At 34.5% G+C, this 18412-nt stretch overlaps 1 protein-coding gene across 10 annotated transcripts in view; it reads left to right on the top strand.

Moving 5' to 3' along the window:
• Window positions 1-18412, top strand: part of GABRG2 (gamma-aminobutyric acid type A receptor subunit gamma2) — an 89699-nt gene that overhangs the window by 7681 nt on the left and 63606 nt on the right. The window lies entirely within an intron of this gene.

Here is an 18412-nt window from a genome sequence, read left to right as displayed (position 1 = left end):
CTCTTTGTTTAGAGAATGCTAAGAGGTTGTAAAAGTTTTTGTGTTTGTAGTAGAGATAAGAATTGGCCTCTTAGTCTTTTTTTTACGGTGGACATTTATGAGTGAATTATCTGATTTCTGCAGGCAGAAGTGGAGCTACCTCCCACTATGGTAGGAGATAAGTAATTGAACAGTTCCTTCGATTGCTAAGCCAATAACCCTCTTCCACAAGTACTCCTCTGTCATTTAATCCTTAAACTTCTATCACATAGCTGCGAGGAGGAGGAAGGAAAGAAAAGGCAACGAGGGCTATTTTATTAATCTTTTATAGAAAGTTCTATTCCTTCGTAGCAGTGTACCACATCTTTATTAAATGAGAATATGATGTTTGTCATCTTCTTTTCTCAGTATCGGGAAATTAGTCATGATAACATAAGGAAAATTTTGTATAATATTGTGTTCCCTGTGCAATGTGTTTCACATATCCACTGATTAACTCACCTTTTTGAAGTTTTTGCTCAGATCTCACCTTCTCAATAAAGCCTGCACCTACCACTCAATGTAATATTGGAAACTCCACTCCACCCTGTACTCCTAAGTCCTCTAATCCTCTCTGCTTTACTTTGCTGTAGTACTTACTTATAGCCTTTAGTAATTAATCAGAAAAAAATGTTATTTATTGGTTTATTCTTTTTACTTTTTTATTTTCTCTCTCTCTCAGCTAGAAGCCAGGACCCACAAGGGAAGAGATGCCATTGATACAACTCACCTTTCATGGCATCCCTAGCCCCTAACAGATGTTCAATAATTCTATGCTTAATTAAGTAATAAAAATTGCACTCATTTTCCCCCAAATTTTATTCTTTTCCAAAAAAGGAGATATTTTCGACTTTTTTTTTTACAGTATCTCACTCTAAATCAGCATATATGGCTGTCAGGAAAAAAAAAAATAAAAGAAAATGAACAAACCATTTCCACAGCATAGTACACTTGTTAATAGCATAAGCTATTCAGCACACTTGATCAGGGTTCAGTTCGATGACCCTCAGTCAACCAGTTTCACTCTATCTTGTCACATATAAAAATGAAGATTTGGGAAGCTGAGGCAGGAGGATCGCTTGTGCCCAGGTATTCCAAACTGGCCTGGGCAACATGGTGTGACCCTATTTCAAGAAAAAAAAAAAAAATTAACTGGGTATGGTAGTGCATGCCTGTGGTCCTAGCTTCTTGGGAGGCTAAGTCATGAGGATCACTTCAGCCCAGGAGTTCAAGGCTGCAGTGAGCCATGTTTGCACCACTGTACTCAAGCCTGGGTGACAGAGTGAGACCCTGTCTCAAATAAAAAGGAAGATAATAATTTTTCTTAAGTTTATTTTGAGTAGGAATTGATATAATACATATTAAGGGGCACATAGTAAGTGACCTTTACATGGTGTTATTTTTGTTACTGTTATTGTTATTGTTGTTTTTGTTATTAATACAGGACATTATTTAACCCCTGATATATCACTGGAGGCACAAGTAGGCTCCCCATCCCTGCTAAACTCTGAATTTGTGAGAGTGTAGAAGAGGGATTTTTTAAAATACAACTTTTCTAATTCTTCAGTTTCTTGCTTTGACTTGCTTGAGATAAGCAAATTGGGTAGAGGTCCCTAAATTTTGAGAATGCCTGTGTAAACATTGAAATCAATAATATCTCTAGCAATGTGGAATAGCTTCTATTTAAATGAGAAAATATATCCTGTCATACAAGACTCCTTCCTGAAGATAATTTTGTCACTGTATGTAAAGAAGGATATTTTCCCAAAGACATTATAAAACATTATCCCTGAGTTGCTAGGCAAATTTATTCAACTCGTTATTCAGAGCAAACTCAGGTTGCTACTCTTGATGGTCAGGTCTATATTGGATAGCATGAAGCGGAAGCAGTGTTGTGGAATCTGGAGAGTAATGAGGAAGGAAACAATCTAAGCTGGCATTTTGCTATTCAGGGTCATGACTAACTTTTCATTTTTCTTTGTGCCTCATACATCTGATCATATAAGAAAATTCGACATCATCTGTCACCTGGGTCACTACAACACTGCTCAAAATACCTTTCTGAATATGTTTTTGCTACCTTCCAATTCACTCACCACATAATAGACTTTTCCCCTGCAACTATTTTTAAATAAAGACATAATATAGATTCAACAAATTATTCAGAATTTAATATACGGTTAGATGAAGTGTTTTCCAAATGTATGCAGTATTATAGCAACCACCCCTGTGTGTGTGTGTGTGTGTGTGTGTGTGTGTGTGTGTGTGTGTGTGCGTGTGTGATGTTTCTATCTCATCAGCATGTTTTATTGTGCTTCTTTAATAATCATCATTCTCCCTCTCTCCAATCCCTGCTTGCCCCGGTAGCCTCTTTTCCAATTTCTTTCGTCATAGATTATATTTTTCTGTTGCACAACTTCATAATAATGAAATTAACAATGTGCTTACCTTTTTGCCCAGCTTCTTTTGCTCAATATAATATTTTTGAGATATAATATTTATGCATATGAGTTCTTTTTTATTATTATGAATTCCATGGTATGAATTACAGTACATTTACCCAATATCCCCTTGATGCTTCTAGGTTGAGGCTAATTGAAAACAAACTGTCATGAATGTTATTGTACAAGTGTTGCTGTAGGCATCTGTTATTATTCTTGATGAAATGTCTAGGACGTAGCATGGGTGTATTTTATTATAAGAAATTTAGCAAAACACTATTTCAGTGTATGACAGTTTAAGTTACTTCAAGTCATTGCAACCTTAGATATCATCTGTCTTTGCATAGTTATCTATGTCTACATTACCAGTTATCCAAAAGTTCGCCATTTAAAATAAGAAACACTTCTTATTTTGCAGTGTCTGAGGAGCAGGAATCCAATAATGGGTAGCTTGGTAATTGCAGTTTAGGATCTCTCATAAGATTGCAGTCAAGTTGTTTAGCAGGGTCCTGGCCATCTTAAGGTGCTAGAAAATCAACTTTCATGCTCACTCCAATGTGGCTATTAAAAGGAAGTTCCTGTTTCTTGCCTTTTGAGCTCTACATGGGGTTGGAGAGAGGAGACAGAGAGGATTGGGGGAGGAAAGAAGGAGGAAGGAAGGGAGTGGGAGAGAGGGCTTTCAAGATGAAAGCTGTAGTCTTTACAAGAAAGCGTCAAAAATTATACACCATCGCTTCTGTCATATGCTGTTGGTGATACAGACCTATCCTGATGCATAATGGGAGGGATCTACATCAAGTTGATTCCTTAGTCAGCGTCTGCTACTAAAACAAAACACCATAGAATACATGGCTTATAAACAACAGAAATGTGTTTCTCACAGTTCTGGAGGCTGGAAGTCTGAGATCAGGATGCCAACATGGCTGGGTTCTGGTGAGGGCCTTCTTGTGGGTTGCAAATTGCTCTTCTCATTGTATCCTCACAAATAGTGTTATGCCACATTAAACTTAATCAGATCCCTTTGAACACTGGGTTTATTTTCCTGTCACCTTTACAGGCATTACCTTCAGAGCATCTTACCATATATATATATATATATATATATATATATATATATATATATTTTTTTTTTTTTTTTTTTGAGACGGAGTCTCGCTCTATTGCCCAGGCTGGAGTGCAGTGGCTTGATCTCCGCTCACTGCAAGCTGTGCCTCCCAGGTTCACGCATTCTCCCACCTCAGCCTCCCGAGTATCTGGGACTACAGGGGCCTGCCACCATGCCCGGCTAATTTTTTATATTTTTAGTAGAGACGAGGTTTCATCATGTTAGCCAGGATGGTCTCAATCTCCTGACCTCATGCTCCACCCGCCTTGGCCTCCCAAAATGCTGGGATTACAGGTATGAGCCACTGTGCCACCCCTCACCTATTATTTTTTAAGCATGTCATCTTCAATACAGAATTTTCATCAGCGTGATGGCTCAAGGTTTGAGTTATAATTTTGTTATAGATATTTTCCATTTAAAGTTTAAAAAGTGAGGTCATACATGGAACGATATTTAAGTGAATTTTTGTTTTCTAAAGCCTGAAATAATAAAATTTTTTCAATTTTAGATAAACAAAAATCTACAACCTTTCAGTCACATTGCATGTCACTTCATAAAAAATCTTTTATATATAAATAATTAAATTTATTTAATTAGTTTAAATTAAATAGATTAATATTATATAATTAATAATTTAAAAATGAAATACAATGAATTCAGTGTCATAAAAACAAAAATATGTGAGTACTCACATACTCCTCAAAACATCTATTACAGTTGATTGTAATTTTCCAGGTACTCTTGTGGTCAACAGGCCATTTACACAGTTTCCATGGTCCATGATGGAAGTCCTCTTGGGAGACTGACTTCCCTTTGCATGTGCAGCTCCATTTCTCTGATGACCAAGCATCACAGTAAATTCTAGAAAGTCATATGAGGATGGAGAGATTTCTTGATTCAATTTTAGTCTCCTTTACTTCAGGTTGTAAGTGATATATACCAAGCAGATTCTTAACAGTTGTTTAAGTTTCAATAAAATACATTAGAAAAGTGTAAATGCACATGAAGCACAAAATTAGAGATTGTAGTTTATACTCTGATTCAGGTGACCCACACTATATTATACTCTCCTGCATTCCTATTCATTTTGTTAATCACGTTTTATTAATTCCTACCCACTATGGTGCTAACACCATGTCAGCTGCTGAAGATATAGTGCTGAACAAGGCAAACATAATCCTTGCTCTTGTAAAGCCTATATTCTAGGTATTCTAGGAGAAGGACATAATTTAAAAAATAATATATTATATATAATGTGATAATATATAACACTGCTTTTATAAATTCACTTATGGACAATGTCATACCTATATATTTATTTACTTCACTTATTGATTCTGATAGAAGGTAATTGTGTACCCAGATATACATCTTATACTCAAACATTATTTATTTTTATTTTATTTACTTATTTTTATTGAGACGAGGTCTCGCTCTGTCGCCCAGGCTGGAGTGCAGTGGTGCAATAGCTCACTGCAGCCTCTGCCTCCCAGGTTCAAGAAATTCTCCCACCTCTGCCTCCTGAGTAGCTGAGATTACAGGGGTGCACCACCATGCTCAGCTAATTTTTGCATTTTTAAACCCATAAACGCACATGATTCTGTTCATTTTTCCGCTGGAATAAGCTAACATAAGATACCATTTGGCCCTTCTTGAGCTCTGAGGTACTGTGTTAAATGCAGAATGAATATAAATGCAAGGTGGACAAATTCCTTCCTGTCTGCTTCCTGTCTTCAATAAATGTTTATTGAGTTTCTAATACTTGCATGCCACTGTACTAGGAAACAGACCTTGTTGTCTGGGGGAAAGAGACAGTAAACAAACAAACTAAATAAACTTCAAATTGTGATAGTGTTGAGGAAATAACTTACAAGTGTAGTGTGTTGAAAATAATCAAGGAAATTTTACTTTGCATATACTAGCCAGGAAAGGCAATTATGAATAATGGATAAGAAGTTGAGACTATGAGAGGAGGAAAGGAACCCAGCAATGAAAAGGTTGAAGGGAAGACCATTATCATCACAGGTAACAGCAGGTACAAGGATCCCCAAAGAAATAAGCGCTTGGTGTAATTTAAGAATGAAAAGAAGGTCCAGGTGACTGGAAGGTTGATTGAGAATGAAAAAGTCAGGGGGAAGAACTTGGGAGACAGAAAGCTATCTCCTAATGTATGGTCTCAAAACCATCGTTAAGTAATTTGAATTGTATTCTAGGTAAGGAGTTTGGATCAGCGGTAAGACTTCATATACTAATACTGTCAGTTTCATTCTTAGGGAAAAGGGTACCTATATGATCTGGGGAATGGTGAGGGTTGCATTTTACCTACCATTTTCAGTTGCTTGGCAATTAAATCAAGTGCTGACTTTTAGCTTCATCAGAGTTATATAATGTGTTGTTCTACATCCTACTGCAAAATCTTAGCGAGACCAAGAACCAGTTATTGATTTTACTATTATGTCAATGATTTAAAACATACTTATTTTATGGCATTGTAATGAAATTATTGCATTATATTTAACTAATGTGTGTACATAGATTTGTTTTTACAGAGCTAAATACTTTGCATCTAATAAATGGCAAAGACTATTGCTAAATTCCAACTTAATTATTATGATTTGTGCATTAATTGAATGTTTAAAATTTTAAGGGATTCTCATAGAGACCATTGACAAAAGTATACTTATTTCCTACAGATAAAATTTGTTATTGAGCTTAATCTGTGTATAAATCCAGGAAAATAGCAAAAAAGATATTAAAATTGTATACAAAATTAATAGGAAACCAGAGTACTAGTTCATTAATGAAATTTTATTTCTCCCCAAAAAATTTTTAAAATTTTAAGCCCAATTATCTCATACTTTATTATCAGGAAATTTCCACAAATATCTAATGGCAGAGAATATTTTTTAAAGTTTAATGATTAAGTTGCACAATAATAGCTGTATTTTTAAGTTATCATACAGCATAATTTACCTCTTAGTGTATACTTACATACATTTTAACATATATATTAGTTCTCTCGAGTACCATAAGCACAGCCCAAATCAGTATTTTTGGTTTGAGTGGTACTTATGGTCCTGACAAGAACAAAACAAAAGCAAACAACAACAACAACAACAAAATCCTTTACTCCTTAAAACTGATCTGTTACTCATCATTGAAGATTTTTCTTTCAAGAATATAATTAGAGACACATACAGTTCATTTAGCGTAATACTTTTGAGATTCCTCTAAGTTGTTTAGGTGTCAAATAAGCACAGGAAAAGAGGTTCAACATCATTAGCCATTACCCATTAGGCAAATGCAAATTAAAATCATAATATGATATCACTACGCATCTATTAAAATGGGCAAAATAAAAACCACTCTAGCAAGACCAAGTGTGGTAAGGATGTGAAGCAACTTGAACTACATAGCTAGTGTGAATGAAAATGGTATAGCTACTTAGGAAAACAGTTTAGGATTTTCTCATAAGGTTAAACATACACCTAACATATTACACAGTAATTCCACTCCTAAATATTTATATGGGATAATTAAAAACTTATCTTACAGAATAACAGATTTTAAAACACAGTGACTATCTAGCTAAGTTTTTTTTCCAGAAACGCTTACATAAAAAATGATCACATTCAGTTTTCTAGACAAAATGGAGCTTTTTTTTCCCTTGAGAGTACATAGTTGATTGAATTAATTATGAACTTTTCAGTGCTTATGTGTTCTGCTTTCATACTACTGGTGATTATGTACCCAATGATATTAGAAAGACTAGAGAAAGTAATAATAGGGAAGATAGGGGAAGAAACATGGATTCTATAAGAGCCTAATTTTACAATATGCACATTAGTGTTGCAGCTGTTTGTATCTGATGATAATATACTGCCAGAAAAGACAGTATGTTATCTTGTTATTTAATTAAGGCACTCTCATTTTGTAATATGAATTCATAATAATTTAAGGCTTTTAGCCTTAATGTGTGTTGAAAGATCTAAACTTGTAAATCTGTAAATTACACAAACAGCCCTCTTCTATTATATAAACCTTTTTGACGTAACACATGCTTAAAATTGGTGTGAAGTTAGAATGTTTTCAAATTTCATTGGGGATTTTTTATATTGTTGCAGAATTCCAGGAACAAATGTAATTTTGGACTTTCCAAAATGAGTTCATGAAGAACTAATTTGTTCACTCTCAATATGGAACTTTTTAAAAAAAGTAATAATTCTAAGTGCTAAGAATAGTGCTTAGCTCATAAGAGATGTCTGTGAATAAACACAAATGAGTGAATGAACACAAATTTCTATAATCTGGAGTATTCATAATTCCTAGTTATGTAAATTCATATTATATAGAGATAAAAATAAGCTATTTATATAACGAGAGTAGGAGGAAGGAGGAACAAGAACAGTACTAACAACAAGACGAAAAGATAAGAAAAGACTTGATTAACTTTTAAAGCGAACAATAAAACCTTGATTTTGAGAAAATACTTTATCTATAAAGAGTCGATGAAAACTTAGTAGTAGTCTTCTAGAATTGGCCATGACCACGAGGACAGATTTGGCATTTGTTTACCTTGAATCTAAAGATGAATTTTTAGCACAATTTTAGAAAAGAAAGAAACAGAAAAGTATAAAAAAAGACTAATAAGAAAAATTTCCAGAATTGTGGTCATTCAGATGTATGTACACATGTTAAAACTAGTGTATGAAAATGAAAATTTAATCAACTATCTGAAAAATTTTGCTCCATCATTTCAAATATCTAAACATGAAAATAAAATTGGAATATTTCATTTCCTGTTACCATAGAGCAATATGAATTTTCAAATACATTCGATACATTTGAATATCTGCCTAAATATGGAACCAGCCTTCATTTTCATACACTTGTTCTCAGTGACCTTTAAATGATTCTAAATCTGAGACAGTTTAATCTTTTGTTCATGTGTCATGTCAAAGGGCACAGAAAATCTCCTATCCATCTGTGGACTCCTTGCAAATATTTAAAAAATTATGTATGTTTGTGTATATGAACGTTTTTGCTACAGAAAAAATCAAAAGTTTTATGGGTTCCTCACAATATTTTGGATTCTAGAAGAAACTTTTCTTCTTACCCACATAAATTGAGATTTGAAAATGAATGAAGAAAAACATTGATAGAAACAACCTCAGTATCAAGTTGGAGGTCCTGACAGAGCTAAGTCATGTTCTACAATGTGAGAACGTTTTTGGTATTGTCTGGCATTGTTATTTAAGTGTTTTTTTTCTAGCTGTTCAGGTATTTGTCTCTTTAAATAGATGAGGACTGTTTTGATATCAGCATTATACTTTGTACTTCTTTCCATCTGCAACTGTTTTCAAAAAAGCGTCTCAAATATAAGCCGTTTAATGAAAGATCAAGAAATCTAAATCTGTAAGTCACTGTTTCCCAAATTCAGTGTTTTCTGCCACATCTAAGTAATACGTGGTCATTTATGACTGAACTTTTTTCATAAAACAAAATATTTTTTAGTAAAATTATTTTATTTAATGAATTTAATAAAAACAATACAAACTGGAAATCAGTGTCACTTTTCGTATTAGAAGACAACTGCAAAGTAAATTCAATGGTACCAGAACAATGTTATCAAATTTTAATTATGTATTTTGTCTCCCATGTATGCCAAGCTTGCTCTTCCTCTCTTCAGAAGGCAGATTAGCAAATTGAAAAGAGTGGCTAAAGACAAATTAGAAATAAACTGAGACTTTGCCCTCAATATAATTAGATATGCTGAGGGAAAATTAAAAAGGGAAAAACTTTCTAATTATATGTTTCAATGTCTTCTAATACCGTACCTATGTGACACTTTATTAAAATTGTCTGTGTACTAGAGCAGATGTACCAAGCTTTAGGAAATGCTAATATGGGGATATCTTAATATCACAAAAATATTGAGGATGATGCTATTTTGAATTTTCAGTTTACTATGAAACACTATAGCAAGTGACATCTGACTTACCTAAAAGCAGTTACCAAGGTAATTATTTACTCTAAGAAGAGAAAGTCCAGGTGGTTCTGTCATACTCTCTTGCAGTAGCTCTTAATTACGGCTGCACCTTAGAATTAGTTGAATATCAAAGTCTTGGTCTCATAGAGACCAATTAAATCAGTATAAGAGGTAAGATTTCAGTCTGGCATTTCTTTAAAGCCCTCCACTTAATATTAGCACACAGCCAGGGTTAAGAATGACTAGCCTATGTCTTATTTTGAAAATTCAGTATATGCCACACCTTGCATATTTATAATATGCTAGTCATCATATAAATGAAGAAATACAAAGTATTTCCCACTTGATACATTTCTTGATGGTAAATAATTACATCCTTCTCTTTTATGGTTTGCATATCTTCTCTGGTTAAAATTGGTCTTGGATTTTCATAGAACATGGCAAGAAATGCAGTCCATGTGTGTTTCCGGAGTGAAGGAGAGGAAGCCTTCTTTATTACACTGACTTTGTCACCATGTTATCATTATAGTCCAACAACAAGATAAGTATAGTGTATAAGTTCTACCATCTGATAAAAAAAAATACTGCATGAGACCAACATATTTATGAACCCACTTCAGGTTACTGCCTTTAAAACTTCCATGTTAGTGTGTAGTGTGCAAGACAAGCTGTCCCAGTTTTCCCAAGGTCATGCAGGTTATGAGGCCGTCAATATCGTATGTAGCGATATTTCACAGATTTGCATTGTTGTACAATATTTCATTATATGCACATGCCATATTTTATTTACCCATTTTACTGTTGATTTGAGTTTTATTTACTTCTGTATGTGACAAATAATGCAACTGTGAGCTTCTTTGTACATATATTAAGTGGAACAAAGTCATCACAGCTTTTATTCTGTAGCAAGGTATTCACGAAAGAGAAAGTAAAAATACTATTTTTAACATGTTGTAAATAATTCTACTGAAGTGCTTTATAAAGAGATAAATGAGAAATATTCCAGTTTAATAATCATTTGTTAACATTTCTTTCTAACCACAATTTAACATGCACGTTTTTCTTTCTGTCCTACCCAGCAGCCATGGACAGTTGACATGACTTTAGGATTTGTTCTTATGTTAACCTTGGATTTGTTTCATTTTTTTTAGTACTTTTTTTTCTTTTTACTTTTTTTTTTAACTTTTATTCTGAGTTCAGTGATACAAATGCAGGTTTCTTATATAGGTAAACTTGTGTTATGGGGGTTTGTTGTACAGATTATTTCATCATGCAGGTATTAAGCCTGGTGCCCACGAGTTATTTTTCCTGATCCTCTCCCTCCTCCTACCCTTCACCCTCTGAAAGGCCCCAGTGTGTGTTGCTCCTCTCTATTTGTCCCTGTGTCCTCATTGTTTAGCTCCCACTTATAAGTAAGAATACGCGGTATTTGGTTTTCTGTTCCTGTGTTAGTTTGATAAGGATAGTGGTCTCTAGCTCCATTCATGTCCCTGCAAAGGACATGATCTCATTGTTTTTTTATGGCTGCATACTATTCCATGGTGTATACGTACCACATTTTTTTTTATCCAGTCTATCACTGATGGGCATTTAGGTTGATTCCATGTCTTTGCCATTGTGAATAGTGCTACAATAAACATACTCGTGCATGCTTTGTTTCATTATGGTCTAAAAAATATTTTAAATATATGTCATTTGAGTTTTCCTATGCAGAGAATCACTAGCACTTGAAGAGAGCAATGGCAACCATACAATAGCGTGTTATACAGGCAGCTCCTTTTAGTATTAACTCTAATTGTTACATGGGCACATATATAAAGAGAGGGAGCCATTTACTAAGTTAATTTCCACAAATATTGAATCTTCTTTTAAAAAATTCATACTCATGTTTTGAAAACTATTCATTGGGTGCCTTGCCAAATGCCCAACGCTTATAAAGTTTTAGAAAACAACACCTTTGAAGACAGAAGCAGTTCTTGTCCTTAGGTGCTTAATGCTCTGCTTTTAACCTTCATAGCTAAACTTGATTAGTTTGTTTTCTTATGAAGTATTAATGTTATAAAAAGCATATAAGGTTAAAATATAACTCAATGCATTATCAAAAATTGAAATAAAACCCATGTAATTACCAAATATGTCTGAAAATGAAATATTGCCAATGTCCCAGAAAACATCTTCTTTCCTTCTTAGTTTCTGTCCTCTTTCTCTTACCTCAAATAACTGCTGTCCTGACTTTGTCCAAATTACAGATAATTTTTCTTGTCATTAAATTTTATGTAACAGAAGTATTACATATTTGTCCATGTATATAAATGTCTAGACATCTTTTGCTCAGATTTTTATTTTTCAAATTTATTTTGCTGCATGTAGCAATATTTCACAAATTTGAACTGTAGTACAGTATTTCATTGTGTGTACAAGCTGCATTTTATTTATCAGTTTTACTGTTGACTTGAGTTCTATTTTTTCCTGTATGTGACAAATAATGCAACCATGTACTTTCTTGTACATTCTTTAAGTAGACGTGTGAATGTATTTCCTTTTGGAAATAAGAGATTAAACTTCTGGGTTATAGAATACAGAAAATGTTCATTATTAGCAGATAATGCCAAAATATTTTCCCTCCAGCAGTATAGAGTCCTAGTTTCTCTACTTCTTTTCCCTTTTATTTAAGAAGGGTTGAAGCAAAGAATAAAAACAATAAACTATGATAGGGAGGTATAATCCATAGAAAATGGATGATAATGATAATTTCAGAATGTAACCTGACATTGATTATTTTTTTCTGTTCTGTTCCCCACAGTGAGCATAGTCACTGCCTCTCCACATTTTCCCTCCTCACCTTCTGAACTACCATAATTTTAATTTGGTATCTGTGAAGCTCATGCGCTTTTGGGGAAGCTGTTTTCATATTTTATGCTAGTGGTAGGTTTATATAATGAAGGTTAAATATTTATAATTTTCTCATTCTCTAGCCACTGATACCAGTTTCATGCGTCTGATCTCATTTAGGCTAGTGATATTAAAAACAGGAGGCCTTTGGGGGGCTTTTAGAAAAGTGGCTATTTTCCTCTTTTAGAGAGAGCTTTTGGAAAAGTTTATCTCTCTGTTTTTGTGGATACATACAAAGAAGCATAGAGGTGAAAAGTTGTTGCCAGAATCTTGTGACCACATAGATACTTCTTTGGGTTGAAGTCAACACCGTGGAGGATAGAAGAGAGAGATAGAAAAAAAGAAATCTAAGGTTTTGAATACATAGTTAAGGAACTGAGTCAAAACTCCTAGAAGCTCATCTTACCTTAGGATTTACAATTGTACCTGTCAGTGTCTCCCAATTTAGATTAAATGTTGTAATACTTACAGTTGAACTCATCCTAGCTGATAAAATCCCGTAGACGTTTATTTGATATGCACCATTTGTGGCTGTTAATAAAGTAAACAATTTGCATTTTATATATTGCAAACTAAGTGTCTGATAATTGATTCAGCCAAACACACCAACAGCTGTTAGCCTAATATCAAAAAAATTAAACAGGATGTGAGGTGAGAAAGTAATTTTAAGTAGGACAATTTGTTAGCAGAATAGTTTACTTTCCTGCCCTAATTCTACCCTCTTTGCATGTATACACTCATATGTACACACTCATGCATAGAGCACCCTCTGAACAGGTTCTGCACAGAGAATTTGCATGTCCTTACTGGGAGGAATAAAATCCCACAGGCCATTGAAGGACCTATATGAAGTAGCAACTAGCGCCCCAGTGGCCCTGTCCATTGAACATCAGTATGTCTCTAAAGAGTAGCCAGTCCTCCTGGATAGTACTGAGTGGAGTCCCCCTTCCCATGATCATATACTGAGTTGCCTTTGCCTCCTGAGGATGTACACTCACCTACTCTGCCCTTTCCTACACTGTTTACCAAAGCCCACCTTCTGCAGTGGCTGAAGGACATCCTTTAAATTGAACTAGCTTATATGTGTGCCTCGTCTCTGTTATATACATTGCTTTCCAAACAGAGGAAAGAGTTTAAAAAGGCAGATGATCACATCTATTACGTTAAATTACAAGCTTTGCTTTTATTCCTGTGTGGGGAGATCAAATCATTGGTATCTGCAGTGGTAAGTTTATGGAATCTGAATGTTATTAACTTTGTGCTAAAGGCATCATGTCTTTTATTGGACTCAGGCATAAATTAATTTATTGTCCTAAGGGAAAACGAGCTGGAACTATCATTTATTTTGGATGATCTTATTGTTTAATGAATGTATAGCTGTAGATTCTTTGGTCCTAATTTCTTTCTCAAAGTCATGAAGAATAATGCTTAAATGTTCAGTTTTGGCCAACTAAAGTGACTATTATGATTGTAACAGTGCTTCTTTATCTGTAAAACAGGAATAATTATGGGAATATCAATGTTTTGAGGATTAAGTGAGAGAATGTATGTGAAATCTTTAAAGTTATACCTAGAACATAGTGAATATTTTTAATATTATTACTTCTCCGAGGAAAACTGGTGAGCAAAAAATTATTTCCACAAATCTTCACTGAGCACACACTCATGAAATTTATAGTTTAGTAATGAAAACAGACAATAGACAAGTCAATAAATGCATATTGTGATAAATTCTATGAAACAATCTCCTGGTAGAACATATGATGGGTGGGTGGGCAACAAATGTAGATAAGATAGTCAGAAATGGTCTCTATGATGGGATGTTTGTATTGAAACATGCTAAGTAGTAGATTGAGGAGTGGAGCAGAGGAAAGATTGAAGGCAGAAAGGACAGTTACATGCAAAGGTTCTGGAGTTTGGCCTGATTTTCAGAACTTAATTAATTCTCGGGTAACATGACAATGTAGGGAACAAGAGATTCCTGTATTAATGATACTTTTGGGGCATGGGATTCCCAGTGGACCCTACAGCCTCGTGAGAATCTGGAGTAGCAGTGAGTCCCTGTGCATATGGTAAAGGAAGGAATAGAGAATTATGAGATATAAGCAGTGGATATTCACAATTTAGAGGTGACAATGGAGCAGAAAATCCAATGCATGGGAATTTTTATTAGAAAAGGTCAAAGATAACATTTTCCTGCATGTATGTCTTGATAGATTTATTTTGACCTATAAAATACTTTGCATATGAACTCATTGCACTTATAAAAAAGTAAATCAAAAATTGTACCAAGAAAATATTAGTGAAGCCAATGTTATGAAAAAAGAAAACATTAAAATATAAAAATAGCTTAAGAATACAAATAATTAATTTTTAAAATTCAACTACTTAGCTGCGTTAGAGAAGGATAAATATATATTCAGTCTTTATTGTGTCAAACATCAGTAGATTTAAAGATACCTGAACAAACAGACAAATGCCTTTATTTCTCATCCAAATATTTGCTGTTCTACTATCCTGGGCAATGACTAGATTTTCCTCCTTTACCCCTAAACTTAGAGCTTTATTAAATATATTGAAATCTGAAATACCTAGGTGGAAATTTAAAATTCCAGAAACTGCATGACTAATCTCCACAATGGCAAACATCCAGCATATGTACCAAAATTAAAATGTCTAGAATCTTGTTAAAATTGTGAGCAACGTCTCATTGAACAGCCTCTGTGCAGTATTTGTTGTGTTTTATAAGCCACTTTTATTTTTCTAAATAAGATTGATTTTTACTTCTAATTACAAGTATGAATTCCTGTTTGTAATCATGCCTAAATTCAAATTATGCATAAAACTGTAATGATGAGAATAAAAATGAATAATCTAATATACAACATGTAGATTCAGATTTAGATCTAAAGCAGGAACGTGAGAATTTTTATTTTAAAAAGTCCCATCCCAACACATACACGTACACATACACGTACACGTACACATACACGTACACGTACACGTACACATACACATACACACGGGGCCAGGAATATGTGCCGCTGGTCTAACTACTCTATAACTGAGATCCTCAAATATTAATATGTATATGAATCATTAGTGAAACTTGTTAAAATGGCAATTCTGATTCCGGGGTCTGGGTGGGTCCCAGAGCTCTGCATTTCTGGCAAGCTCCCAGGCAATTTTGCTGCTGTGGCCCGAGGTTCTCACTAAGGTGATTTTCTAACCATTTTTTTCAATATTTACAAAGACGAAAACTTCACATTCTTTTCTGACACTATCACTCAGAAACTATCACTCAGATGACAAAAATGTTTTTATTATGGTTAGTTAATTGAAGGATAAGTTTAATTTCAGTTATTTTCCTCTGTAAGAATGTATTTTTAATTATAGGGTACCAGGAGGAGTAATAACTTCTAAAGGCCGTTCCGTGTAGATAGGTACCTTTAGCCAGAAGTTCAAATATGTTTGCTCTCTATCCACTCAGCTGTTGAGTGAATTCGTCAAATCATTATCATTCTGTTTCGGCCCAGACATTCTTATGGAGTCTACAATTCCATAGAATGTCTCATCTAATGGTGAGACTTCATTATTCCTAGATAGCCTACCTGTGAATGCAGAGGTTTTTATGTCCAAAGCACTCTAGAGAAAGAAACAGCATAGCTTTAATAAAAGAAGTTCCTTTTTTTTAAGACAAATCTGGAAACAGTCCCAGGTTATGCATCAGCTCCTTTAATTTAGACCTCAGCTAGCAAAGCTGTGGAAAAGAAAAACTTCATTTATTTATAATGTAGATGGCCATTATTTTTCTTCCTGAAAAACATTTGTTTTTTTTTTGTTTTTTTTTTTTTTTTTTTTGAGGCGTAGTCTCGCTCTGTCGCCCAGGCTGGAGTGCAGTGGCGCGATCTCGGCTCACTGCAAGCTCCGCCTCCCGGGTTCACGCCATTCTCCTGCCTCAGCCTCTCCGAGTAGCTGGGACTACAGGCGCCCGCCACCACGTCCGGCTAATTTTTCGTATTTTTAGTAGAGACGGGGTTTGACCGTCGTCTCCATCTCCTGACCTCTTGATCCGCCCGCCTCGGCCTCCCAAAGTGCTGGGATTACAAGCGTGAGCCACCCCCGGCCGAAAAACATTTATTTTTAGTTCTCCTCAGCCCATATTGTATTAAAAGTCTTGAAGCAGCATACGTAGATGTAGGTTTTAGTTACATGTTTGGAGCTGGTGTTATAAATCTATCGGTGATCACTTTATAAAATGATTAATATAATATTTATAATAATATTCGTTCCCTTATTAATGGATTTTGCTATTGATTAATTAATAATATAATAATTGTCATGGACTTATTTTCAGTACTGTGTGTTAGGCACTGTGCTAAGCACTTAAGCATTGTCTTAACCTTACACGAGAATGTAATATGAGAACTAATATTAAGCCTATTATAAGATGAAAACTTTGAGGCTTAGCAGGGTTAAATAACTTCCCCAAAGTTGTTAACAGTAAGTGTCAGGCAAGCCATGAATCCAGAAAGCAGAACTAGCATTTCCTGATTCCCAAATATATACTCTACTCTATTTTACCTCTCGATGGCGAAGTAGACATCCTGAAGTGTGAAAAAAAAACTAGGTGATGACTCTGAGGGAATTATAGGAGCAATTCTGGAAATTAGTCTTACTTCTAAAAAGGTATCCCTTATCTTTTCACTTTACGTATTTTCCCTCCTGGTCTGCCAGATGATAGTAATAACGGTAATACAGTACCATTATACTTGACTCATTTATTTGTTGGCATAAGGAGGTGCCATAAACAAACAAACTAAACAATTTAGTACATATTCCCTTTTCTTGAAGAAAATTTAACAGGGTGCATGTGTCTTGAGAGAGAGAGAGAGAGAGAGGGAGAGAGATTTTTTGAAAAGGCACCTTTGCACGAACAATTTAAACCGTAATATATTCTATTATGGCATCTGACGAATCTACCATATCATTTTCTCATGAGTTATGGGAGGGATTTGAAAATTACTTTACCAGAGAGCTTTTTTTTTTTTTCTTTCCCTAAACCAGTAAGATTTGGGTCAGAGGATTAAAGCTCTAATAGGCAGAGTTCAGCAGTGCTCTGGAGAAATGATGAATTGAAGCCCAAGAGGGATTTTTTTTCTAGCAGCACACTGGCCTCTGCTTGCATGGAGGCTTTTCTCTCTGAGAGCTGATGGAAGCATTGCCCAGCCCATTATACCCACTATGGGCACTCTGTGAAATTAATGCTCCTTTAAACTTCCTATGCTCACTAAAGTGCAAGACGTGAGACACTGGGTATGTTAGGCCTTTTACAAATGTATTCTTATGATGTTTCCTAGTCATAAAGCTTGAAAGGAATGAAAAAAAGAGGTTACTGTAATCACTAAGTTGACCCACGACAATAATTACTCTTAAGACTTCATCCTCTATCCTTATTCTCAAACCAGATTAATTACATAATCATCTTCTGCAATATTTAGTCATCAAGATCTATATATACAATGTGCATAAAACATATATGTGCATTCATGTGTACACACAAACATACACACACAGGTATGTATATTTGACTACATTGTCTGTACATGTATATATACTTGATGACTGAATATGATTGAAGAAAGTTGATAAATCTGGCTTGAGAATATATGAATATATACATTTATTTATTCAAGGTAAATGTGGCAATTATGTCATAGCTGACAAAATTCATTCTATACTATATGTTTAGAAAAATAAGGTAAAGATGGGGGCAGGAGTGGGAAATGTTGTATTTTAAGTTTGTATTTTTTTTAAATTTTACTCTAAACTACAAAAGTAACCAATATTCATTCAGTGCTGATAAAAATGAAAATGGCAGCTTTTGCAAGGGTGTGTGTGTTGCCCCTGGATCTGGAAAATATCATCATCTTGGCAGGGTTGCCCTGGACTTGGGTTAGGGGGAGA

Source organism: Symphalangus syndactylus, chromosome 7, assembly GCF_028878055.3.
Source record: "Symphalangus syndactylus isolate Jambi chromosome 7, NHGRI_mSymSyn1-v2.1_pri, whole genome shotgun sequence".
Lineage (NCBI taxonomy): Eukaryota > Metazoa > Chordata > Mammalia > Primates > Hylobatidae > Symphalangus > Symphalangus syndactylus.
This window is presented reverse-complemented; position numbering and strand designations above follow the sequence as displayed.